Source organism: Cavia porcellus, unplaced genomic scaffold (genome assembly GCF_034190915.1).
Source record: "Cavia porcellus strain 051 isolate PalLab524CR breed Dunkin Hartley unplaced genomic scaffold, mCavPor4.1 scaffold_34, whole genome shotgun sequence".
Lineage (NCBI taxonomy): Eukaryota > Metazoa > Chordata > Mammalia > Rodentia > Caviidae > Cavia > Cavia porcellus.
In genome coordinates this window covers 14,636,506-14,652,170 of record NW_026947517.1, presented here as the reverse complement: position 1 = coordinate 14,652,170, position 15,665 = coordinate 14,636,506, and the positions used below count along the sequence as shown (strand labels likewise).

At 42.4% G+C, this 15,665-nt stretch overlaps 1 pseudogene; it reads left to right on the top strand.

Moving 5' to 3' along the window:
- Positions 1-913: 913 nt before the first annotated feature.
- LOC134474631 (zinc finger protein 709-like) lies at positions 914-4,362 on the top strand (annotated as a pseudogene).
- The last annotated feature ends 11,303 nt before the right edge of the window (positions 4,363-15,665 follow it).

Here is a 15,665-nt window from a genome sequence, read left to right as displayed (position 1 = left end):
ACACAAGAATCAGTGCTCCTATTTGGCTGTTACATTAGCAGTTAGTTGCAATCAAGTATCAAATTTGCTGTCTTCAAAAATGTGTATATACACAAAATTAATGACCAAGACATGGATTTAAATGTGAAGAAATCAGTGTTCATTCAGCTGTTTTGTTTGATTTTATTTGTTTAGTTTAGTTTTGATTTATTGAGACAAGCTTTCTGTGTGTATATCAGCTGGATTTGAACACCCCATTGAGCCTAGAATTGCCCTGACCACACTGATGACTTCCTGTCTCAGCCTTTTGAGTTCTGGGATTATAGATATGCACCACCACACTTTGCTTTTGATTCAGATTTGTAGGAGAGAATTTAAGATATACCAAACCTGGGGTCTCAACCTTTCTTTGAGAAATATATGTATGATCCTTTAGGAGGCAGTGACCTTTGAGGATGTGGTTGTGAAGTTCAGCAATGAGGAGTGGAGTTTGCTGAGTCCATCCCAAAAGAATCTCTACAAAGATGTGATGGGCGAAACCTTTAGGAACATGACTGTGATAGGTAAGGATGAAACCTTTTTGTCACTCATGCTGTCAGAATATTGTTTGTTGCTCATTAGTGCTGTTTCATTAAAAAGAATATGAAATATTTTTAAAAATAGCTCAGACCTGGACACATTATATCATAAATCTAAACAAAATCTATTAATTTGTGTGTATTACTCAACTGAGTCCTGGTATTTCTATGTCTACAATTCAGGAGGACTTGGGGATATCCAGGAAGCTGAAAAAGAATGCAAAATTTACTGGAGATACTTAAGGTAATTCCCACTCACAAGGGGAAGGAATGTTCCTGAGTAGTTTCTGAGCAGAAAAATGACTGCCAAAGAAATGAGGCACCATTCAATTTAATGTCAGTAATATTTTCCCAAGATGTATAAGCCAGGGTATGTATGAGGGAATTAAATCATGAAAATGTATGACACTGCATATAGATGTGTACGAAAAGCACACTCTTTGAGTTATGACATTCTGCCTTCAGTTTTTCTACCCATATATACATGTGAATACAACACATTCATTATCTAACAATTGCTAAGATTGCAATAGAATTTGAAATAAAACTGAGTGCTCATGTTTCCAAGCCATGCTCTAGAAAATCAGCGATTCTGATTAATATTCTTAGTAGGTTGGTGGAATGATAGTGCACTCATTTTGAATATCAGTATTCAGTTTGCTCTAGAAATTGATCCCCTTATACTTGTCCTGGATATTTTTAAAATCTCAAAATCTGCATAAAATACTGATACATGCTTACTCATATACAAAACAGATCAAGTTATAACAGATCAGGCCTTGAAGCATATCTATCTATCACTGGATTTGTGGAGAAGGAAAATGTTAATAGACTCTCTGTGTTTGTGCATTCTTGTAAACCCAGCACACTAGGAATCAGATTTTGCAGAATGGCAAATTCAAGTTCAAACTTCAGTGAAAATCTCTTAAAATAGATTTTTAAAAAGCTATAAATTTACGCTAATACCTGTTGTTCATTCCCAGCCCAGAAAAGAAAAAAAATGTGTTATATAATGTCAAAAAATAAATAATATAATGTCATTTGCTATAAGAATTAGATGGGACTTTCACCCATCAATTCAGTGAAACAGCTCAGCTATAAAACCTAAAAGGTCACAGGGTTTCTTTTAGATGAAAAACCAAAATATAAATTGTGGAATGAAATGAAACAGAGTTGATAGAGAAAAGTAAGACTGACCATATGGAAAGGGTAACTACAGGTTAAGGACAGAAGGGAGATTGTGATGGGGAAACACATAAGAGTAATCTCCATGTGATACACATATCTATCCATGTCCAAAGTGAAGCTAAATATTCTGCATTTCAAAAGGTACCACCTTTTAAGATTTTAAAATGTGTACCAGTCTTTTCGGAATGGTTGTTTTCAACATTTCTTACAAGGCCATTCTGTTGCTTCATGTTCAGAATTTCTTAGCAGGCATTAAAAACAGAACTTGACATTAATGCAGTCATTAAATGGAGGCCCATTTCACTGTGAGTTTTTATTTTTTTAAATTTAAAATAAGGAAAGATTAAATAAGACAAAATAAGTACACATAATACCACTTTCAAAGTGAAAATAAACAGTAATAAATCACAAGATGATGATTACAAATGCTGATCATAGAAATAGTTATGAAATACAAAAGTTAAACGTATGAAGTGGGGATTCAAACAGCGAGACTGCAAACAGTTTTGTTCAACTCTCCAAGAAAAGCTTAGTAATATCGTTATATATCCTATATGTGATTTTTTTCTTTACAGAAATGACAAGCTAGGGAAATCCTATGGACATACATCTTGGAATCAGTGTAAAGAAGTATTCCTTTGTACTGCAGAAGGTAATGTGAATGTGAAAGAAACAAAAACACACCACAATGTTCAGATCCATGAAAACTATTGCAGTGCAGGGAAACCCTACATATGTGAGCAATGTGGGAAAGGTTTTACCACACATGGAATTTGTAAGCAACATGGAAGAATTCAGAGAGGAGAGAGACCCTACATATGTAATGAGTGTGGGAAAGCTTTTACAATACGTACATATTGTCAAGTACATGAAAGTCTTCACTCCGGAGAAAAACGTTATAAATGTAAGCACTGTGAGAAAGCTTTCAGCACATGTACTTATTGTGTAATCCATGAAAAACTTCACACTGGGCAGAAATCGCATATATGTAAGAAATGTGGGAAAGCTTTTAGCAGTAATATTCATTTTCAAATACATGAAAATGTTCACACTGGAGAGAAACCCTATGTATGTAAGCAATGTGGAAAAGGTTTCATCCAACCTGGAAATTGTAAGGAACATGAAAGAATTCACACTGGAGAGAAACCATATGTATGTCAGCAATGTGGAAAAGGATTCACCAGATCTGGACATTGTAAGCAACATGAAAGAATTCACACTGGAGAGAAACCATATGTATGTCAGCAATGTGGGAAAGCTTTTAACACACGGGGAGATTGTAAGAAACATGAAAGAACTCATACTGGAAAGAAACCCTATGTATGTAAGCAATGTGGGAAAGCTTTTAAAACACAAGGAGATTGTAAGCAACATGAAAGAATTCACACTGGAGAGAAACCCTATGTATGTCAGCAATGTGGAAAGGGATTTACCAGATCTGGACATTGTAAGCTACATGAAAGAATTCACACTGGAGAGAAACCATATGTATGTAAACAATGTGGGAAAGCTTTTAACACATGGGGAGGTTGTAAGAGACATGAAAGAATTCACACTGGAGAGAAACCATATATATGTAAGCAATGTGGGAAAGCTTTTACCACACATGCAAATTGTAAGGAACATGAAAGAATTCATATTGGAGAGAAACCATATGTATGTGAGCAATGTGGGAAAGCTTTTAAAACACAGGGAGTTTGTAAGCAACATGAAAGAATTCACACTGGAGAGAAATCCTATGTATGTCAGCAATGTGGAAAGGGATTCACCAGATCTGGACATTGTAAGCTACATGAAAGAATTCACACTGGAGAGAAACCATATGTATGTAAACAATGTGGGAAAGCTTTTAACACACATGCAAATTGTAAGGAACATGAAAGAATTCACACTGGAGAGAAACCCTATGTATGTAAGCAATGTGGGAAAGCTTTTAAAACACAGGGAGAATGTAAGAAACATGAAAGAATTCACACTGGAGAGAAACCCTAAGTATGTAAGCAATGTGGGAAAGCTTTTAGCACATGGGGAGATTGTAAGAAACATGAAAGAATTCACACTGGAGAGAAACTCTATGTATGTAAGTAATGTGGGAAAGGTTTTACCAATTCTGGACATTGTAAGCAACATGAAAGAATTCACACTGAAGAGAAAACATATGTATGTAAGCAATGTGGGAAAGCTTTTCCACACATGGATATTGTAAGAAACATGAAAGAATTCACACTGGAGAGAAACAATATGCATGTAAGCAATGTGGGAAAGCTTTTAGCACATGGAAGATTGTAAGAAACATGAAAGAATTCACACTGGAGAGAAATTCTATATATGTAAGTAATGTGGGAAAGCTTTTAAAATGCAGTGAGATTGTAAGAAATATGAAAGAATGCACACTGTATGTAAGCAATGTGGGAAAGTTTTTACCCTACATGGCCATTGTAAGCAACATGAAAGTTCACACTCCAGATAAATCTAGTGTATATAAGAGTCGTGAGAATGGTTTGAGCACACGTACATATTGCATAATGCATGTAAATCTTCACACTGGGCAGAAAACTTATATATGTAAGGAATGTGGGGAAGGTTTCAGCAGAAATGCTCATTGTCCAATACATTATAAAATTTACACTATTGAGAAACCCTGTGTATGGGAAGAATGTGGGAAAGCTTTCACCACACATGGATATTATAAAATACATCAATGACTTCACACTGGTGAGAAACCCTATTTGTATAACAGTGTGGCAAAGCTTTTACCACATACAGTCATTGCAAAACACATGAAAGAATTCACACTGGGAAGAACCACTGGCTAAGTAAGAGAGTGGAGACACTTTCAGCAGCCAGATTGTAAGTGAAATACATGAAAAAACTCACACAAGAGATAAATCCTATGTGTTATGGGAATACTCCCAGCATACTTGATTATTGTTACATATCTGAAAGAGCTCACTGGGCAAAGATCCTATGTGGATTAACAATGTGAGAAATATGGCAATCCATGTTTCTTGTTAAATACATAGAAAAAATCACTGTTCAGACAATTTAGATCTAAGTTTACTTTAAAAATCGCAAGGAGACCTAAGAAATAATCAATACAGAAGTTAGATGTCAATATTTCTTCACAAATATTCCAGAAATGACAAATCTGAGGTGGTGGAGTGCACATGTTGTATGATTTTCAGTTAATCACTTGTACCTCTCTAGATTTTTTAAAGTGTCTTTGTGCTTCAACATGGCATCTTGTAATTAAACATGCTAAACTGAAATGGGCTTTTCACTTTCAAGTATGAATAGTGTCTATGTACTTAATATTTTTTCTTTAAAACTTAAATTGTATATTTTTTGGTGAATTGTAATGTTGTTTATTTAAAGAGAAAAAAGAAAAAGTATAGAAATAATACAGAATTTCAGAAAAATAAACAATAAGAAATCACTAGTTGATTAGTTTCATATTGTCATCTTAGAAGTAGTTGTTCAAGTTACAAAATTAAAGCATACAAAGTGATATTCAAATAATGACACTGTCAAAAGTTCACCTCAATGATCCAACAAAAAGTTGTTAATATGCTTATCTGTCCTACACACTTTTTTTTCTTAAGAGGGTAAGATTAAACATGACAAAACAGAACAGAACAGTTCATAAGGAAACAAGTTAAGGAATCAGATTTCAAAGCAAGTCCACTGCAGATGTTCACTGTCTATCTTACTGTCTCTAGTTTTCTTCCAAATAGTTGTTCCCATCTTCACATACATTGAATATATACCAAACATTATAGAACTAATCAAATAGTTACAGGGTGATGCAGGCTTTTTCAGTCTTCAAGACTGATTTTGGGGCAGTCGATAATGACTACCATAATGTCTCTTATTCTCTTCATAGTAGCTGTCATTATCTTTATGTATGCTGAAATTTAACATAAGAGACTAGACTAATATCACTCTGAACAGTGAATAATAGTATCCTGAGAAGGAGAAAGGTGAGGAATTGCCTAAAAAAAGAAGGCAGAGAACATTGTTAAAAGTGTATCAGGATTTAAAAGGTACAGTAGCATTGTTGCTCTATTTAGTTTGGTTATATTTTGTTCTGGTCTGTCTACTCATATTAGATTTGAGGGCACAGAGAGATAACCCAAAAATAGCAGGTTATACCATGGTAACTATCCTTAAATTCCTATTAACTAAAACTGAAACCCTATATTACTTACATTGTCTTCTATGACTGATCTTCTTTGAAGCTGGTTTGTTTGAATGTTATTTGGCCTTGAGTGATTTTATTCACATTTGGTATGCTTGCTAGTATCAAGTTCAAGAAAAGAAGCAACTACTGTGAAGATGACAAGATGTAAAAGATATCCATTGGTGGGCTGAGGATTTAGCTCAGTGGCTTAAGCAGCTGCCTGGCAAGTGTGAGGTCATGAGTTTGATCTCTAGTGCCAAAAAAATAAATAAATAAAAGATATCCATTTCAGGTTTGATTATTTTTTTAATTAAAGAGAACAAAGATAGGAAATAAAAAAGCAGTAAAAAGGTACAAGTAATACAGAATTTCAAGAAAAAATACAATAAGAAATCACTAGTTAATAGGTTACATATTGTCATCTTAGAAACAGTTGTCCAAATTATAAAATTAAGGCATATAAAGTGGGCATTCATACAGTGAGATTGCAGAAAGTTCTGTTCAATGATCCAACAAAAGCTCAGTAATATGGTTTTCCATCCTACACACTCAAGCATGCAGTTATATCCCTTAGACCACCTTGCTTTCCTCTCTTTTTTACAATAACAATTACACATTTTGAGTTTTTTTTACTCCCACAGTTATTACATTTTTTTGAAGAGAATAAAACCTAACATGACTAAATAAAACAGAGTCGGTTAGAACAGAAGGATGGGCATAGTACATGATGCAAAATTAGAGTATCAGATGATCAAAAATGGTTACCATTGTGCCTCTTGTTATTTTTAAAAAGAGTTGGCTATATCATCAGGTATAATAGAATTGATCAAAACAGTACAGAACAAGACCAATAAAACCTACACTGGAGACCTTACAAGATTTCAAAAGAAGATAATAGTCAAACTATAATGGGCATCATAGTAAATCTTATTGCCTTCAAAGTGGTTGCCTATACCCTCAAACTTGATACTATCAAGCAAATAGAATATAGTAAAATCAGACAGAACAAGATGGGGAGAGCAATACTGGGGTTCAAATCAGGTTAATAGGAAAACAAAGTTACTATTATATATCCCGATATTTTTAATTTAGTTTTCCCTTAATTGAAAAAAAATAAAATAAAATAGTTTAATTTTAAAAAAAGGATGGAGATTGAGATAAAAGAGGACATTATAATAGAACAACACTGGTCAGAATGGAAAAATTTAAGCATCATTGTGTTTCACTCCCAGATAATCTAAGATAATAGTAGTCACCATAGTGCCTCATTCCTTGAATTATTTGAGTATAACTTTGTATACTATAGCATCAAGCATATCAAGACAGTGTGAAGCAATTCAAGAGAATGAAAGAATTACAGGGTATTTAGAACCAGTTAACACTTTATAGATATATAAAATAAGGAGTCTTTTTATTCAGAAAGGCAACACATTATTCACGACTAACTTTTAAACCCCCAACACATGAAGCCATGCGGATCCCACTCTGGTGGGTGTCCTGCCCTCCCTACCTGAGAAGTCACTGTGTTCATCTGTTTCTGATAGAGGACACCCTCACATTCTTAGTGGGTCAGACACACCATCAGTGCCTTGGTGCAAAGTCCATTTTCCACAGTGACCCTTCCATTCTGCATATTTTGATCCTTTCCTTTCTAAATGAGGCTGAGGCATTGGAGACAAAACCCCACACATTGGCATTACTTTTTGTTTTTCTTTCTTTTCCTTCTTCTCTTTTCTTCTTCTTCTTCTTCTTCTTCTTCTTCTTCTTCTTCTTCTTCTTCTTCTTCTTCTTCTTCTTCTTCTTCCTCTTCCTCCTCCTCTTTGTCTTCCTCTTTGTCTTCTTGGTTTCTTTTGATGCTTTAAATACATATTTAGAGGTGTATTTTGCCAAAAACTTTGTCTTCTCACACCCCCTTAACTGAAGTTTTTACAGATTTTGGCTGCAGTTCACACCCTATGTGTCTGAATACACAGAATCCATTCTGAGGCTTAGTAGAATGAGGGAAGCAAAGCAGAAAGTGAAGTTGGGGATGTTACTGTGCCTTCCAACACTCCAACTCATATCTTTTTGCCTCAAAAATATGCGCTTCAGTAGCAGCTGAGTCTGGCACAGACAAAATGAGTTTCCTGCATTTATATCAGACAATCTCATTTCCTCTCAAGCACATTGTATCAGGTTTCTTATGGTAAAACTAGAAGAATTATTTCCAGTACATGAGAGGCTGCCACTGGTCCTGAAACCATGATGGAACTTTTAATAAACACATAGTCTAATCTACACCCTGGTGACAGAAGCTAAGAGAGGCAGAGATGGCTGGCCCAGATAGAAACACCTCAAAATTGTCAACGAACAGCAGCAGCAAGCAGGAACCAAGTTGCTGAGCTTTCACAATTGGGTGATGGAATCGTGTGGTGGATTGTGCCCTGGGTTTACTGAGGCAGCTCAGTAAATCTAGGTTGCTGCCTCGATCCCCCTTCCTTCAGTGCAAAACAAACAGAAAGTCATGCACATGCATCATTTATTTGCTATTTTTCTATTGCAGTTACAAAACCTGTATTCATGAGAGTCCACATCTCTGCCATAGCAGACCCACCCACGGCCATTACCACCATGTCTTGTAAAGGATCAGTTTATTTATACAAAATGCAGAGCTATGCTCCCAGCCCTGTGCATTTTCAGTCATTCCTTGAAGGGAAGCTAAACGATTTAGTTTGAGTAAATCAAGTGTGTTGCTGTACTTCTGTGAGACATCCTTGCTGTCAGACCTGATGAAGGCAGTGAGTGGGATCTGCTGCAGGTTTAGCTCCAGAGGGACACACTTTGCACAGCTGTGTCAGGCAGGGCTGCCCCTCACCTGACTGGCCACCCAGGCATCCAAATGCCTTTTCCCAGTGCTGGTGCTGGCTTTGGGAGTCACTGGATTGCAGTGGAGATACCCAGAGCGCTGGTTGGCCCAGGGAAAACCTTGTCATGCCATGAGTTTGTCATCCTTAGCCCTGCAGATCTGTGGCCCTGGGGCCAGGGCAAGGTTCCCCCAGCTGCAGTGAACAGCATTGTCCAGACAGCTCTCCTGTGCACACTCTACGCAGAGGCTAGAGAGGGTCCCAGTTCCTTCCTGCTTCAAAGAGTACTGTGAATCAAACTCTTAAAAATTTGTGCAGCATTCTGTGTGGGAGAAAACTCTATTCTTAGTCCTAGGAGTTCTGGGGAAGGCTGTTTAGAGCTCTGATGGGAGCTGCGAGATAGGGCTGTGCTCTGCCCGCCATGTCCTTCCCATTGTTGTTAGGCAACTGCCATAAATATGTCACTGGATGGGGAAACAGCACATTTCAAGGATGTGTGCCTGCATGAATCAGGCTTAGGAGGCTCAGTGTTTTGTGTGCTTGTTGGCCATGTCTGGTAATTTACTTTGAGTTAGAAGAATTTCTCATTTCCCTCACAAAATGGACTCATGAGACCTCTTTAATACTTGTAATAAAAACCATCTATCTGACTATTGGTTGTAAAGAAAGGTTTCCTGTTGTGATTTTTGCACTATTGTTGTTTTTCAAATGCAATGAATCAGCCCTTTGTAGCTCCCTTTGTATCACTGAAATCATGGAAAACATTTTCCAACATGAAAAGATGAGTACATACACAATGGTCTGTACATTTTCCCTGTGGATTTTGTCTATCTGTGGTTTTCTCTTCTATCAAACAGCAATAACATCCAGTCTCCTCCAGGGATGTTTGGCCAAACAGAATCTGATGTACTGATATGAAAAACCCAGGGTAGTAAATCACAGTGAGAGAGAGGTCAGCGGTGAGTGGGAACTAGCAGGAGAGAACAGGGTATGGATGGGTCCAACATTGAGCAGAAAGCTGGAACTAGACAGATGTGAAGACCCAGTTGACATGTGCTTACCTGTGACTCAACTGAACCTGGGGAAACTAATGAAATCTTAACTTAAAATTAAATTATCTTAGAATTTAAAGCTTCAAAGAACTATAGATTTAAGAGTAGAAATGAAAACTGAGAGAAATAGAAGAGGTAAAGGGAAGGGGAAATAAGGGGCCAGTACTTTGCAAGACTTGAGCCCTAAATGGAGCTCAGGAAACCTGCCATGGAGCCAGTGACAGACCTGCCTTGGAATTCCACCAGACCGGGTATCTGACCTTGATTTTCAGGTTGATCCCGGAGCTGGTGAGGTCATTGGAGGTGAGGCTGGCAGAAGATCTGTATGGAGACCTTGAGCTCAGTCCTGTACCAGCCTTGCCTTAGAAAAATCCCCAACTGTCCTTGCTCCTTGCAAGCCCCAAAGCCTCCCAGGGCCTGTCAGTGACAGCTCTGTGCACAAATGCACCCCAGGAAAGCTTCCTATTTTGCCTCACCCCACTCACTTCTGCATGCCTCTGTGTTGCAGGAGGCCCCAAGACTTTCTCTCTCTAAAGTGTCCCATGTCCTCCTCAGAAACTAACAGACCCAGCTCAATTCCTTCTCACTGTAGTTCTCATTTTCAGTGAACTAGGCTTGGCCCAACTCAATCAGATTAGGTTGGACTGGTTGTCCCACCTTCCTCAGCAGCACCTGCCAGGAGCCAAGAAGGGAAACTCTGATCCCTAGGAGGACAGGTATAAGCATCACTACAGGTCTGGCCTCCCTCCCAAACGGCCTTCCCAGGGTATCCTGTGTGCTAACCATAATCATCCCTCACTTGCGCAAAGAGTCCCCTGGACAGTGCTGTGACCACCTGTCGTCCACACTTCAGGAAGCCTGAAATGCAACTCCCTTTTCCACCTTGTGGCATATTGCCTCTGTGAGAAAGAGTGGAGTCTGCAGTGTTACTCTAATCATGGGTGCTCAACATGGTGCTGCTCTATAACTATCTGAAAAGTGAGTGGATAGTGGGAATGCTTCCTGCCTGCCTTTCCTTCACCTTCAGTTCATATATGGATGTATCACCCCATTCTGTGTCCCTTCATGGGACTCCCCTTCCCCTATTTTATGTCCATGTGTACAGAGCCCAAAACTTAGGGACACTCACTGTAATGTGCGTAGTACCTGGTCTGCTCTCCAGGGTGATTGTGTGGCCTTCATGATATGGAAGCACAAGAGACCAGTGTTTGCATCTGCTCTGGTTATTGCATCATGGTCAATGCCCGGTACATTGATGATTTAAGGCACCCACCAGTTCCCCCCATGATGTCTGTGTGGAACTGGGTCATCTGGCATCCCCCAGAGATTCTTGCTCTGGATACCATGGAAACACATGGAATGACTGCCCAGTGTCATTCAGAGTGAAGACAACAGCTCCACCCAAGTGATGGATCCTTGGCAAGAGGCAAAGCTTCCCTATGGGAAAGGAAAAACCACAATAAACCCAGGGTCCCTGGTCTGAGCAAACCTAGTTTCAGACCCAACTCCTCCTTCCTACTTCCCTTGTCAACTTAGACAAGACACCATGCCTCTCAGTTCCTTTCCAGTGTGTCCCCCTGAACTATGGCATCTGCTTCCTAGGAACATCATCTGAAGTGAGACGTGACACTTTTAAACCTTGTGGGCTGGTGTCATGTGTACACAGTATACAGAATTAGAGGTGAATTCCATGAAGGGGTGGAAGGGAGGTGAACACAGTGCACACAGGCCTGGTTCCTGCTGTATGGTGGTGGAAATTACACCTTCCTCCTGGACATGTTTCCCTGGTGGCATCATGAGGGGGCAGAAGTTCATCAGATCAGCCATCATTATGTTCCCTAAGCATCTCAAATTCTTCTGTGTATTGGTGCTATGGCCTCAAGTCAAGACCTCACACAGGATAAGCAAGCACTATGGATGCAGATGCACCCCCAAATCTACCAGCACTGTGCCTACTTTCACACCTGTGTGAGTCACCACACCCATGGCAAGGGTGCTCAACTGCTGACAGCTCACCTTCTGTTGGCGACCTCCTGAGTAGCCCATTCCTTGAGCGTCGGTCACACATAGTGAATTTTGTTGTGGTTTGTATTAGCCGGGCAGAAATTGAGCCCAGGTCCTCAGGCATGGTAGGCAAGTGCTCTATCTTGAGTGCTCTCCCCAATTCCTTACTTATTCTTAATAACAGAACATGGCAGATGTAATGGGATGTGACTATCAAGGTTCACACATAAAATGACTGTGACCAACCTCCTGCTCTTTCCCTCCTCTGTTCTTCCTTTGTTCCTCTCTGTTTCATTCTGTCTTCCTCTCTAGATCTGACTATCTCTGCATTTTCCCTGAGGAGAGGCTGACTCTTTGCAGAGAAAAAGGTTAACAGACAGAGGAGACATCAGACCTCCATCCTAACTGTGTTCCTGCTGTTAGCAAGAGAGAGAGCCTGAGAACGGATTCTGCCACAGCAGTGTTTCCACTGAGCCTGCAGCCTGGTCAGGAGAAACTATAGTGGTTCCCCCAGCAGCACCTCCTGAATTCCTAACCCATAGAACCTGAAAGAACTGAAGTTTACCTGTCGTACCTAAGTTTGCAGCCACGCATTCATCAGTGTTCACTGATGCGCTATAGCAGATGTGAGGTTCTGCCCCCACCCCTGTCCCTTGCTCACTCCTCCTCTCCCTTATTCTCACCAGGCCCTCTATTCTTGCTTCTCATCTCTTTCTTGACTAAAAAAATTAGACTTTGAATCTCTAAATTGTTCGTACTCTGTTGGGAGCCACAGCCCCGAGCCCGGTCGCCTCACTTGGCGGACGTGAGGCCTGTAGTAAAGAGTGAAGCCTGAGGTAGATTGCCCCTCCCATCGAGCACGTTAGTTTCCTGCTTACCGCGTAAACAACCCGCTCAACAATATAGTCTGCCTGGCAACTGATGATGTTAGCCAATCAGCTTGCCTTGCTTACTTTAACATGATTGGACACTGTACCCGTATATATACCGGTGCCACCCCTGGGCAGAAGAAGAAGCCAGGTAGAAGCCCGGAAGTAGAAGCCCAGAAGGAGCCGCGGAGAGCGGACCGGTAGAGGCTTCGGAGCGAAGCCCGGAAGGAGCCGCGGGGAGCGGACCAGAGGAGGCTTCGGCTGGGAGCGATCCCAGGGCAGGCTGTACGGAGAAGGAAAATAAAAAGAAAAGGTTGTCCACTACCAGACTTTGTCGTGTGTCCTTCCTGCCGGCCGGGAGCGGACATCGACATTTGGTGGCCCGTACGGGGACTGATCACCCCCGAGACGTGGAAGTGGACAACGCTCCAGTACAGAGCTGCGAGACAGGTGAGTTGGGGATAAGCCTGGGCTCTGGGTGGCGCGCACCTACAGGGCTTTTAGACTCCCCTCAGGCTCACGCGTAAGTGGCGGATTCCTTGGGCCTCACGCGGTGAGTAACATATTAAAAGATGGGAAACATGTTAGGTAGCAACACTAAGAGCGAGGGTGGTTGTGGAGAAAGCTCTCAAGAGCTTACAAAAGTACGCAGGGTATCTGAGCAGGCCCAGTCAGGGAGCTCCCGAGAGGGGTCCGTCAAGGGGAACAAGGATGCTAAGGAGGAGGACGGGGCTCTAGCCTCGGAGTCGTCTGACTCCGAGGACGAGGGAAAGTTGAATGGCAAGGAGGCCAAAGAGACCAGCTGTCAGGAGCCTAAGTCGCTCAATAAGGAGTCGCAGGGTTCTTTTCCAGCGTTGCCCCGCGAATTGCGCTCTGCTCAACCTGGTCTGCGGAGGAGTAGAGAGCTCCTGAGCGCTCCCCGGCGCGAGAGGGAGGCGAAGCCTTCCGCCCCACCTTGGGGGCCGTTTCCGGAGGCGATCCCTCGCCACGAGGCGGCCGCCTGGGAGCTCCCTCCCCTTTCGCCAGAACAGGAAGTGATGCACGGGCCCCCATTTTCCGCCCAATCACGGCCGCTGTCTTATGCTCCGCCACCGGCGGGTCGGTATTTTTACAGGCGGCTTTGGCAGGGGGGACGCTTGTCTCATGAGGTACATCCACCTGGGATAGATAGTGGCCCCTACGGGATATTTCCTGTACAAGTAGCTATGGGCCAGGGACGCAATGTATGGGAGCCTTTTGAGATAAAGCAGATTAGAGAACTTAAAAATGCAGTTACAACCTTTGGGCCGACTGCGCCTTACACCATTGCCATGCTGGAGAATCTGTCTTCTGGGCCCCTCACCCCCGCGGACTGGATTCAGCTGGCAAAGGCGTGTCTGCCCTCGGGCAGTTACCTGGATTGGCGAGCCTGGTACGCAGAGTTCTCTGCAGAGCAGGCTGAGAGAAACGCCAATCGGGGAAACCGGGGGTGGAACAAGGAAATGCTTATGGGAGAAGGTCGGCACGCTGATGACCAGACCCAGTTCCCCGGCGCTGTCTATGAACAAATCAATGCCATAGGGCTCCGCGCCTGGAAACAGGTAAGTGGTGCCGGAACAGCCTCCTTGTGTCTTTCAAAAATAATTCAGGGTACCACAGAGCCATTTGTTGACTTTGTGGCCCGAATGCAAGATGCTGCCGATAAGATATTTCCTGATCCGGGAGTGGCTCAACCGCTGGTAAGACAGCTGATTTTTGAGCAATGTACAAAGGAGTGCAAGGCAGCGATAGCTCCTCATAAGAACAAGGACCTCAACGCCTGGATTAGGATATGCAGAGAGATAGGGGGGCCGCTCTCCAACTCGGGAGTGGCTGCTCTCCTGGCCGCGGCTGTACAGCAGAGGGGACCTCGCGGGTTAGAAGGGGAATGTAAGGCTAAAGGGTGTTTTGCCTGCGGGGAGCCAGGACACATTAAACGTCATTGCCCAAACAATGCAGATGCTAGGCCTCGCCCTAGGAATGAAGAACCATATGTTTGTGGGCGATGTAAGAGGGGATCACACAAAGCTGAGGAGTGTAGGTCGGTCTTTGATGCTCAGGGCAACCGTATTTGTGGACGAGATGCTAGAGGGCCAAAAAACGGCCAGAGGGGGCCCCCTTCGCAGGCGGGCCCCCGCCCCAGAGACAGGACAGCTCAGGGTGGCAGCCTTCAACAAGGGCCACCCCTGGGTCAGCAGGTGTGGACCTCAGTGTCGCCTCAGGACTTATATTAGTGCCTGATATGGGTGTTCAAGTGGTTGAAACCACCTTTAAGGGACCGTTACCCGAAAATTCCGTGGGTCTGGTGATCGGGAGATCCTCCACGGCCCTTCGGGGTCTCACAGTAGTCCCAGGGGTCATAGACTCAGACTACACAGGACATATTAAAATTATGGTTCAATCTCTTGTGGGTACTATGGTAATCAATAAAGGAGACAAGATAGCGCAGCTCTTGCTGCTCCCCAGTCTCCACAAGAGATTTCCCTCAAAGCAGAAAATTAGAGAAAGTCAAGGTTTCGGTTCCTCAGGGGAAGTCTTTGAGGGACTCCATATGACACTTGGTAAAAGGCCCATGCTCTCACTTAAGGTCAATGGCAAGAATATAACAGGGCTCCTAGACACAGGAGCTGACCGTTCCATTATCTCCAGAAAGGATTGGCCTTCCAACTGGCCCACCAACACTGCAGATAACACGCTGCAGGGCCTGGGGATGGTGTCAGCTCCTCAGGTTAGTGCTTCAACCCTGCTCTGGTGTGATGAGGAGGGTCATCAGGGCCATTTCCAAACGTTTGTGTTACAGTTGCCAGTGTCTCTACGGGGAAGGGACATCCTCACTCAGATGGATGTCACGCTTACGTCAAACTGCTCCCCCCAGGCTAAGGATATACTCAGGAACCAGGGATATACCCCCGGCAAAGGCTTGGGCAATGCCCTACAGGGTCGGACATCCCCAA